General features: G+C 38.2%; 1 protein-coding gene across 9 annotated transcripts in view; it reads right to left on the bottom strand.

Annotated features, from left to right (window-relative positions):
• The window catches only part of FAM172A (family with sequence similarity 172 member A), a 429,946-nt gene extending 422,778 nt beyond the window's left edge, over positions 1-7,168 (bottom strand). For 8 of the 9 annotated variants that reach the window (XM_039239368.1, XM_039239377.1, XM_039239375.1 and 5 more), the window contains exon 1: positions 7,021-7,105. The gene's annotated coding sequence lies outside the window, so the exon portion shown is untranslated. Of the gene's footprint in view, positions 1-7,020 lie in introns of all 9 variants that reach the window. The other variant, XM_039239378.1, reaches the window with a different exon arrangement.
• Positions 7,169-12,213: the final 5,045 nt, after the last annotated feature.

Raw genomic sequence — 12,213 nt, 5'->3', positions numbered from 1 at the left:
AAAAGTGGAAAATTAGCTTACATAACAATATTTTCAGAATTAATGGGTGATCTGGCTGAAAGTCTTTCTTCATTGAGAAAGAGAAAAAGAAACCTTACATTTTAATTAGAACAGTTAAAAACACAAACACATATGCTTGTTTGGGTAAAACTAATTATGCATGTTTCTTACTGAAGCAAATATTCAGAATAAATAAGCTTGTTTTCAATAGTTTGTTTTCAATGATAAAACTGAAATGTCTAGTTTCTTAAAACTACTTGTAGTATTCCAAATGCAGATAAAATTTTCCACCTTATAATCACTCACACTGTTCCAAAGTTATAAAACACTACCTATAAACAATAATACTCTACTCACAATTGCCTGTCAAATACATTAGCACAAACTGATTTATCACATTAGTAACCTAGAAAAAAGTAGGAAAGATTCTAAAAGAACAGTGTATGAATAAAAAATGCTTTGATGCTGGCAACAAAGGTCCAAAATAGTCTCCAGTAAATCCAGTTTTTGTTGGATCCTAGAACCAAACCTAGAGACATCCTGTTTAAAGTTCAGGACATAATACAACCTACTGGAAAGACTTGACCACTGCCTTAACAGCAGCTTAAGGGAGATCACTGTGGTACGATGGGATTAAAAAATCTAATTTATAGCTAAGCTATCACTCCGAGAGGGAGTCTACAAGTGTTACAGCCCAATCACTGTTGACATCAAGAAAATCGGGGCGCCTGGGTGGCTTAGTCGGTTGAGCGTCCGACTTTCGCTTAGGTCATGATCTCGCGGTTCGTGGGTTCGTGCCCCGCGTCGGGCTCTGTGCTGACTGCCAGCTCGGAGCCTGGAGTCTGTTTCAGAGTCTGTGTCTCCCTCTCTCTCTGACCCTCCCCTGCTCACGCTGTCTCTCTCTCTCTCTCTCTCTCTCGTAGAAATAAATAAAAATATTTTAAAAAAAAAAAAAGAAAAGAAAATCAAATGAAAGGGTGTAATATAGCCACCGAAAGGCAAAGACAAATAATTACCCATGTTAAAGTCTGTATAACACAAGAATAAAAGTTCAAATGTCTATAGCCACGAAAAAGTCTACAGTCAATACAGCCAGTGAGGCCTTAAAAGTCATAAGCTTACAATGAATGTATGAATGTGAAGACAGCAACAAACTGAAAACACATAGCTCATTTCAAGGAAGTTGCAATTTGCCTCACTGTTGCTATACAGAATGAAGACCCAGTGTGACTACAGCTTTCTATTTTTCAGGAGAAACCAAAAATATGGATTTTTACTTAAATTAGCTGAAAACTAATTTTACAGCATTAAAAATTGTACAGGTTCATTTAGCCTGGGGATCTCCAATTTGCAAATTCTATTTGATACAAAAACAGATATCAGTAATAAAAGTAAGACTCCAGTGATCCCTTAGAATAATAGTAATAATTTTCCAGAAAGTATAATCAGGTCAAAAGTATTTTCTAAAACCAAGCCTAAAATAAATACTCCAACTACATTAGAGAGTGTTAAACCAAATGTGTCAAGATGATTAATTAATTTCCAAACTACTTAAGTACTAGAATCATTTTCATAATATACATAATGATGATACCACAAAGAATGGGTAGTTCACATCAAGACGGTATATCACTATCTCATTATAAATTAATCAAACTTTAAAACATATTTTAGGGGCCTCTGGCTCAGTCAGTTAAGCCTCTGATTCTTTTTTTTTAATCTTTATTTATTTTTGAGAATGAAACAGAGCACAAGTGGGGAAAGGGCAGAGAGAAAGAAAGGGAGACACGAATCCAAAGCGTTTTCTTTTCATTTTTTTTAATGTTTATTTTTGAGAAAGAGAGAGAAAAAGAGTTAAGCATCTGACCCTTGGTTTCGGCTCAGATCCTGATCTCATGGTTCGTGGGTTTGGGCTCCACGATGGACTCTGCAGTGAGAGCTAAGGAGTCTGTTTGAGATTCTGTCTCCCTTGCTCTCTGCCCCTCCCCCACTCTCTAGCTCTCTAAATAAATAGATAAATAAACATTTTTTTAAAAATACTTTTTTTCAATTAATTTCCCTTGAGTTATAATCTTGGTTACAATTCTAGCTTGTTCCATATTGTAAATAAGGCAACAAAACCAAGCTATGCTTCACAGATGAAAAGGGTATCGATCACACTCCTTCCTTATCTTAGATATTAACTATGAATTGCTTTTTTTTTAAATAGAGGTAGTGTGTTTAGCCACATATTATGCCATTCTTGCTACTTCCTTAAACCAGAACATATATAAGGGCAACATGATTAGCAGGGGATAAGAATATCAGCTATATTCCACAACAGTTAGTAGTTACACTGTTGAGTATTAGCTGTGATCATTTCTGTAATGAGCTCTTAAAGGGCCTTATAAGGGCCCAAATACACAATTTTAGTCTTATTAGCATCTCTCCAACCTTTGAACAAATCAACCCTAAGTATGTTATCAATCTAGACTGTGCTTAAAATAAATCTCCTATCTGCTATATAGAAAAGGAATCAGAGGTGCCTGGGTGGCTTAGTCGGTTGAGTGTCCCACTTCAGCTCAGGTTATGTCTCATGGTTCACAGGCTTAAGCCCTACTTCAGGCTCTGTCCTGATAGCTCGGAGCCTGCCACCTGCTTCAGATTCTGTGTCTCCCTTTCTCTCTTCTCTCCCTCTCTCATGCTCTGTCTCCAAAAAAATAAATAAATAAATAAAATAAAAATAAAATTAAAACATTTAAAATATTTTTTAAAAAAGAAATGGAAACATACAGTAAATACTTTGCTTCAATTTAGTGACGTTTTCCTCTACAACAAAATTATTTGCATTATCTATATTGCAAAAATGAACTGTTACCCCCAAAAAGAGACACCAATACAATATCATGGAAAGTAGCACAGTACTGCTGTCTCTAACTTAACTGTGAAACCCTGAGTAAGTCAGTCATCTGCCATCTCATCTGTACCAAATTAATCAATTTTAATTTGGCAAAGAGTGATGAAAAAAAATGTGGTACAGTTTTTCATTCATTACTTTAAATTAAAGCAAAGTAATTGGCTTAAATGAGCTTTATAACTGAAATAGCTAAATGTAGTACCTCAAGAGTATTTTCTAGACAATGACAGTATACAATACGATCAACAGTTTAAAAGAAAAAGTGTTGCCTTAAACTAATGGGCCATTAGCTCTTCTGGACAAAAAAAAAAATCTTTCTTAAATAATCTAAAAAAAACCTTAACAATGTTGAACATTGTTAAATTACACAATTATTCATTAAATGACTCATTTAAACCCCATTACTCTATGGATGGAAATAATGTGATACATTGTCTACTTATTCCTGTAGGACTGTATACACTACACACCTTTCAAAAATGACTAGTAAACCAGATGGACTGATACACACATTACCTGATACATATTAGGTCATACTAAACTACTGAAAGCCAAGTGATTGACTTTAGCATTTATCATATGCTGAGATGTACCTGGTGATTGGCTTTCTCTCATGCTATCCTCAATCCCATTGCAATCTGTAGAGCTGTATTACTTTCAGTCATCTTGCTGGATCTTATCTCTGCTGCCAGTTCTGCTGCATATTGTTTATCACTGTTCCTAATGCCCTTTGCCACTCTCTACCTACCCACATCCCATTGCTATACTGCTAGTCAGTACTTCTTTTCTCTGTTGCTCTATTTTTATTTTTCCTGTTTCCAGGCCTTCTCAGCTTCCAGAAAAAAGAGATCTACTTCACAATCACAGTCAGCCAATCAATATACTCCTTTCCTTCTGATTAGAAAGAAAAAAAAAAACAAAAAAACAAAGCAGGTCGGGATGATCCTTGGCTTTTCTGAACTGTTTTCACCGTAATCTGATACTCAAAAGTTCATTCACTGTTACAAAAGATGCTTTCTGGTCTCTTTTACTTCTAAGTTTGGAGTTACTGCCGATACTTAGTCTGTAGATAAAAGAAGGTTTTACCATTATAGTATTTTAGGGTTAAAAAATCAATAGAAGACATGAAAGCTGCCTTCTTAACCCTTAAAGATTCACCAGACAAAAAACAAAAACTCCAAAATTTTCTATTAAAAGCAGATCTTAAAATAAATGAATAGCACTCCAAAGAAGATATACATAGGGCCCTAAAGCATATAAAAAGATGTTTAACACCACCAATCATTAGGGAAATGTCAGTCAAAACCACAGAAGATACTACTTCATACCCATTAGGATGACTACTATCAGAGAGAGAGAGAGAGAATATATATTTGTCAAGGAAGTGGAAAAGTATTGGTGAGGATATGGAGATACAGGAACCTCTCTGCATTGCTGGTGGGGATGTAAAATACTGTAGGCACTGTGGATAACAGGAAGGTAATCCCTAAAACATTAAACACAGAACTGACATTTGATCCACCAATTCCACTTCTGAGTATATACCAAAAAGACATGAAAGCAGAGACTCAAACAGGTATTTGCACATTCCTGTTCAGGGTAACCTTATTCAAAGTAGACAAAAAATGAGAACAACACAAGCAGTCACAGTCAAATGGATAAAAAAAAATGTGGTATACACATACAATGGAATATTAGTTAACCTTAACAAGGAAACAAGATACAACATGAATGAACCTTGAAAATGTAATGCTTAGTGCAACAAGCTAATTACAAAAGAACAAATATTGTATGATTCCACTGACTGATTTACATAAATAGAGACTGGAAATTCAGAGACAGAAAGTAGACTGGTGGTTCCATGAGGCTGAAGGGAGGAGGAAACAGTTAATGTTTAAAAGATATTGAATTTCGGGGCGCCTGGGTGGCTTAGTCGGCTAAGCGTCCGACTTTCGCTTGGGTCATGATCTCGCCGTTCGTGGGTTCGAGCCCCGCGTCGGGCTCTGTGCTGACTGCCAGCTCGGAGCCTGGAGCCTGTTTCAGTCTGTGACTCCCTCTCTCTCTGACCCTCCCCTGCTCACGCTGTCTCTCTCTCTCTCTTAGAAATAAATAAAAAACAAAACAAAAAAAAAAAGATACTGAATTTCAGTTGTGGAAGATGCAAAGCTCTGGAGATGGATGATAGTGATGATTGCATGATAGTATGAATGTACTTAATACCACTAATACGTACAGTTAAAAAATGATTAAAGTGGTAAATTTTGTTAAGTATATTTAACAAACACAGTAAAAACAATTAATGAAAAGTAAAGTTTACAATAGGGCAGAGGAGTACTTGTTACTTAGTTATCCGTTGCTACTATGCTTTATCTGACTCTAAAACAGCACATGTAATGTATCAACTGAGTGAGTGACATTTAACTTTGTTAGTGCTGAAGACGAGCATGGAAACCACTCTAAATATCTAAGGACTTCAGAATCTCCTCAAAGAGGTCTGCAAAGTTGAAGAAAACAGTCTGTCAATAAAGAAGATCTCTCATGCACACACCAAACTACTCAATAAATACTCATTTTCGAGATTTTTAAATTCTAAGGACTTCATGCCTACATCATTGCTATTCTAGGATACACCAAACATACACTTGCCTCACCACCTCTGTTATCCTATAACATCCATCCCCACATACCTGCAGAGGTCACTCATTTCATTTGGATGTCTAATCATATGCTCCCTTATCAGAGAGGCCACTCTTGACCACACTATGTAAAATAGCATCCTCTGTAATTCTCTCTCCTCATAAAGAGTTTTATTTTTTCTTCATAGCTTTTATCACTACTTGATATACAATTACTTGCTCATTTTTTTCCTCCATCTACTATAATATAAATTCCAGGTACACAAGGACTTTATTTTGTTCACTATTGTACCCTCAGGACCTAGAACACCACCTGGCACATTAAAAGTGGTCAATAAACATTTGTTGAATGAATGAACAGTTGATGTTCACAGCACAATTTATCATATTTCCCCCTCGGTCCTGATACTATTTTACCACCTACCAGGCTTGTCACGGCCACCAGTCACTACCTCAAAGCCATCCAGAGTACCCCTGCCTTTCACAGGCCAAGTGGAAGGAACACCAAGTTTAAAAGTTAGATAGAAGCCTGGTACCAGGAGTGACAGTAATATCTTCATGAGGCAGTTCAAACAGTGCTTGCTCTATGACTGTTTCTAAATACCCTAAATGAATGAATACAGTATATCTGCCCTCAATATGGGATACAGAATAAGGATAAAGAGTTCACCTCTAACACTGCTTTAAAATAAAAAGATACCAAGTATTACATATAACAAACATCACATTGCACCTATTTTGATAAACATTACAAGGCACTTGCTAGTCTGCAAATCACAGGATTTTCCCTCTACAACTTTTCAGGGGAGGTGGAATAACAGACAAATTCAAGAACACTAGCTGTTAATAAATACAACTAAATTTTAACTAGTTACTTGGCCCAACAATCACATATTCGGGAAGATTAGAAGACTATGTTACATCTGTGGATGAGGATGACAGAAGGCTGCTTCAATTATGTATCTAACTTTATTTCAAAGTCAAAAGTTTAAAAATTCATTCCAGCCAAATGTCCCACCAGCGTTCATGCATGTTACAAGTTTTGAGAGAATTTTATAACTGCATTTTAATCTTCCGTTTGCAGTCAATGCCTTCTGGTAAGGCTTCGGCAGTTAATTATAATTTTTAGAGGAAAAAAATGTTTAATCAGACAATAAATAACCATCCCTCCAAAGAAAGCGTACGCGGGCCCGTTACTCTACGGTCTCTAGGGCTCACCGAACCCTACATGTTCAGTTGCAACGAAAGTCATCCAGGAAACACACGTGTCCTGCCCCGCCTAATAAGTGAAAAGAGCAGGTGGAACTGCTCTTCAGTGGGGTCCCGGGACAGGGGACACCGGTGCGCAGGGCACACGGCGTGCGCCGTGGGCAGTCAGGGGCCACAGGGCCAACAATCCCCGCCCGACACCAACCAGGCCAGCCCCTTCCTCTAATTTCCGCCCGGGCCTGGCCCCGGAGCTCACATCCCCGCAAACGCAGGTCCTACCTGAGCTCTGCCCCCAGCTACAGGGCTGCGGGGGGAGGCGGGAGGAGGCGTGGCCTTCCAGCTCGCCAGTGGAACTCCCTCGTGCGGTTGTTATGACTTTCCCTCTCGGGATCCGCGCCCCGACCAAGTTCGAGCGGCACTTCCGGGGTCCGCGGCGACTGAAACGTCATTGCGCATGCGACGGCGGCGGCGACAACCCGGAAATGGGCGGAGCATGGTCGCTGGGTTGGTTCCTGTGGCGCTAGGTGGGCTGGGAGAGAGAGGCTTGTGGGAGGTAAGAGTTTGCACTGTTCTTTCCCCCGTGAGCCCTGTTCGCTTTTCCTTCTCCGGTTCTTCTGAAGCGAGAGACCCCGCTTCCTAGGTATCTTTAGAAGATGGGGCCACTTTGAAGTCTCGCTCCTAGAGAAAATTAGAAAACATTTGCGAGACTGAGCTTGGAGCTAATTGCCCACTCTCCCATTCATGTTTTATTAAGCTTTACGCAGTCCATTCAACTTCAGAAAAGACAGGAGGTGGACAGTCTAGATTTGGAAGGGTAAATTTACTTCAAAATTATGACTTATAAAGTAGGACATTAAGATTAGGATCCCGACCCTGCTCTTTTCCCTATCTCCTGAATACAAGTGGGATAGATTGGAAACAGTTGTGGAAACCTGTCGTCACGTGGCTATGGTTTGGCTCTAAACGCAGGCTTCCTAGCAAAATTCCTGATAGTAAAAATTGCCCATGAAAATCTTTAAGTGACCAACAAAGTCAGAATACTGTGTTGAGCATGAAGTCTAGATCTCTAATTCTTATGCAAAATTGAATGTGAGACCTCTTAGGTAGTTTAAGTGTTGGAATGAAAGGAAAGTTTGTGTATTGAAACCTGGGCATTTAAACAATCCCGAGATATACAAGGGACAACTCCTAAACGTCAACTTAACCATTCAGTAGCATTTGACGCAGTTAATTACATCCTTTTTCTTGAAACTTGAAACACATTCTTCGTTTAACTTTTGTGAAAACATGGTGCGCTTTTGATTCTCCTTTGATAGATTCTTCCTGATTTCTAAAAGTTATGCTCCAGACCTACTCCCCTCTTTATCTGTCCTCATTTCCCATGTGATCTTATCCATTCCCTTCGTTGTCTTTTACATAAGTTCACAATGCTGATGACTTCCAAATATCCATATCTAGCTCTGACTTCTCTTATTACTATATTTACACATCCAACTTCTTACTCAGGTTATTTACATCTATATTTAACATGCACATCAAGCTCTATATTTTCTACCTCCAAAAACTATTCCTCTTGCATATCTCTCCATATCAGTAAATAACACTTGGATTCTTAAAACTGTTCAGATTATCCTCTGATTTCTCTTTCTCCAACATCCCACATCCAATTTCACAGCAAAATATGTTGGCTCTCTTTTCAAAGGGCACCCTAAGTCTAATCAGTTCTCAACACCTCTACAGCATTATTCTCCTCACTGGATGCTGTAATTGTCTCTTAATTGTTCTGCAGGCTTCTATTTTTGCCTCCCTACAGTCTAGTATCTATCTGGCAACTATAGAATCCTTTTTTTTTTTTTTTTTAATTTTTTGTAAGTATATTTATTTTGAGAGAGACAGAGACAGTGTGAGCTGGGGACGGGCAGAGATAAAGGGAGAGAGAGAAACCCAAGCAGGCTCCACACTGCCAGTGCAGAGCCCAATGCAGGGCTCGAACCCATCAAACCTTGAGATAACAACCTGAAGTGAAACCAAGAGTCCAAACTGAGAGTTAGACACTTAACTGACGGAGCCACCCAGGCGCCCCCACAGAATCCTTTTAAAATGCATATACGGGGCACCTGAGTGGCCCAGTCAGTTGAACATCTGACTTTTTATTTCAACTCAGGTCGTTATCCCAGGGTTATGGGATTGAGCCCCTCTTCTGGGGGGCCTGCTTGAGATTCTTTTTCTTCCTCTGTCCCTTTTCCCTGCTTGTGTGCACGCTCTTAAAAAATAAATAAGATAAATATAAATAAAATGTATATCAGAACTTGTTATTTTCCTCTTCAAAACTTTTAAGCGCTTCTCTACCCAAGTAGAAGAAAACCCAAAATTGTTTTCATAAAACTGTTAAGATCCTGCATGTTCTAGTCCCTGGCCCCTCCATGCTGTCACTGAGGAAGAGGAGTGTAAGTGATTTGGAGATGGGGGAGTGGGGTGCAAAGCTTGACCAGTAATCTTGGAGTTTGGGAAATGGCAGTTCCAAAGGTGATTACCCAACTCTCTTGCCTGGAAATATTTAAAGGGAAGAGACTACCTGAGGGTGCCTGTGATGACAGAAAAATAACTCGAGTTTTCCCAACAGCTAATAAACATTGGTACATGGCTGCTGTATTTGTTTTCCAGGGCTACCAATAACAAAGTACCTTGAACTAGGTGGCTTAAACAACAACAAAAAAAATCATTGTCTTACATTTCTGGAAATTAAAATGAAATTATAAGGAATTATTGGTGCTTGCTGAGTGCTGGGAGGGAAATTTTGTTCCAAGCCCCTCTTGTAGGATCTGGTGGTTTGCTGGAAATGTTCGATGCCCCTTGGCTTGAAGATGCATTATCCCAATCTCTGTCTTCTCATGGTATTCTCCCTGTGTATTGTCTTTGCATCCAAATTTTGCCATTGTGTAGGGACACTAGTCATATTGAATTAGGGTACACCCCAGTGTACTCATTTTAACTTGACGATGTTTCTAATGATCTTATTTCCAAATAATTGTGAGGTACTGGGCTTAGGACTTCAGTGTATCTTTTTGAGGGTACACAATTCAACTCCTAGCACTACTAGAGTTGTTTTGAGAAAGAAGAGAAGCATTTCTAGTAGAATGAAAGAAAGGAAAAGCAAACCAAACCAAGGAGCAAGATGAGGTGGTATGAAGTAAGCCACCAGGAGAGGATCTGCATGGGAATTTTGATATACTGCCTGGAACATTCATTCTGTGTATCTGGGAAAGGCAGTGTTAGAGTTTCTGAATTTGGGTGAATCTCCAAAATGTGCACAAAGTACCTTCTGACAGAAAGCATCAGCTCTTGGACATCTGTTACAGAGAGCACCATGGTCTCTGTTTAAAACAGATTTTTCTTCCCACCCCTAAGTTGATGCTAATGGACTTCTTCCCACCCCTAAGTTGATGCTAATGGGCTAAGTAACAGAATGACTGTGGAACATAGAGAAGTAAAAGGTGGAGGAATCAATTTACCCTCTTCCTTCCAGTCATATTTGTGGGCCGGGCCTGAGCTAAGAAACAGGATACACTAAAGTGACTTACAGGTTTCCAGTCCAATACATAGAGTTTGGAGCTTGGAGGTCAGTCACTTCCATCCTCATAATAAGAAAAAAAGCTGAACAAACTAAAAATCAGCAACTCTTTCTAAATCCATGAAAGAATTGAGGTCACTAGGAAAACTACTGAGAGACAGGCATTTAAAGAGCACAGCTTAGAGGGAGCAGCAGGAGACAGAAGGCAGACAGGAGACAGACAGTTGGAACACCTAAACTGCAATTGACAAATTGTTGGAGGCTCACCATGGACTACCTTGAGGATCTAAACTCATGGACTAGCTTGGAAGATAAAAATTTTAAGTGATCCTGCTTGTTGTTGTTGTGGGGGTAGGGGGAAGGCCACCCACATTTTTTTGTGAGTTTTACCTTCAGGGGCCCTGTCAGGTTCTTACTATGAAGATAGGAGAAAAATCTTCTTCAGTCAAAGGGAGAGGAAAAGTGACCATTTTGAAATATGTCTGTTTTCCTCACCAACCCTACCATTAAGGCAAACTATTTTACCTGACCAATCTAGAGGACTGAAAATACTCAACCCCATTCCACTCTAGCCTTTGAAATGGGAAAAGTGAACAATGTGCAGGAACAGAAGGAGCCTGCGCTCAGATGAAAACACTAAGGAAGAATCAATGAAATGCTAGAAAACTAAAATACAAACACAATGAAAACAGAAACAAATGAAGAAAAAAAAAAAAACTTTGGCTCAGAGATAGACTGGACTCAGAGAAATAATGTAGGTTGAAGATATATCAATAGAAAGTCCTAAAATACAAAGAGAAAAAAAAGAATGAAAAACAATAGAAGAGAATATGCAAGTACTCTTGAGGAAATGACAAAATGTGTAACAGGCATAATGGGAATATTGTAAAAAGAAGTAAGAAAGAAAGAAGGAAAAGAACTATTTGAAGCAATAATGTCTGAACATTTTCTAAAATTAATACAGATACAAATCCAGATCCAAGAAGCTTAGAGAATTGCAAACTATAAAAATACTAGAAAGTCTACACCTGTGCATATATATTTAAAACAGCAGAAAATCAAGAACAAGAAAATCTTGAAATCAGGGGAAAAAATATCCTTGCTTAAGGAGATAAAGAGATATGAATTGCATTGGACTTATCTTCAAGTACTGCAACAAGAAAGTAGAGTGAAATATTTAGAGTGTTGGAAAAAAAACAACCCACCAACCTAGAACTTGATATCCAATGAAATTATTCTTAAGAGGTAGAAGAAAAATATTTTTTAGGCAAACAAAAACTGAGGGAAACTCACTAGTCGACATGACCTGCAAGAAATGTTAAAAGAAGTTCTTCCAAGAAATGGAAGTGTTACAGGTCAGAAACTTGGATCTACATAAAGAAACAGAGTTGTAGAGAAGGAATAAATAAATTTATTTTTTTTATCCTAAGTTGATCTAGTAGATAACACTCTATTCAAAATAATAATGTCCAAATTGTATTCTGTAATTAGAGCTTGTGGCTAAGTGAAATGAATGACAGCAATGTTATAAGGACTGGAGGGAAGAATTTAAAATACTCATACTTTCATTAGCCATAAAGGGGTATAGTGTTACTTGAAAGTGGGCCTAGATAAGTTGTAACTGTATATTGCAAACTCTAGGGCAACCACTTGAAAGAGTTAAAAAAAAAAAAAAAAGGTCAAGTCTGATATGCTAAGAGGAAGAGAGGAGAGAAACTGAAATCATATAAAACTTTCAATTAAAATCAGAGAAGGCAAAACAGAATGGAAGGCAAAACATTAAAAGAAAGAAGCAACAGAACAATGAATAGAAAACATTTAAAGTGACTTTAAGATCATACTGGATTTTTAAATTCCTAAAAAATGAGATATTTGGAAATATCCTAATGTGACCAGAAAAG

Source organism: Hyaena hyaena, unplaced genomic scaffold, assembly GCF_003009895.1.
Source record: "Hyaena hyaena isolate Hyena2069 unplaced genomic scaffold, ASM300989v1 scaffold_156, whole genome shotgun sequence".
NCBI lineage: Eukaryota > Metazoa > Chordata > Mammalia > Carnivora > Hyaenidae > Hyaena > Hyaena hyaena.
Note: the sequence above shows the minus strand (reverse complement) of the source record. Positions and strands in the feature narration are given on the sequence as shown.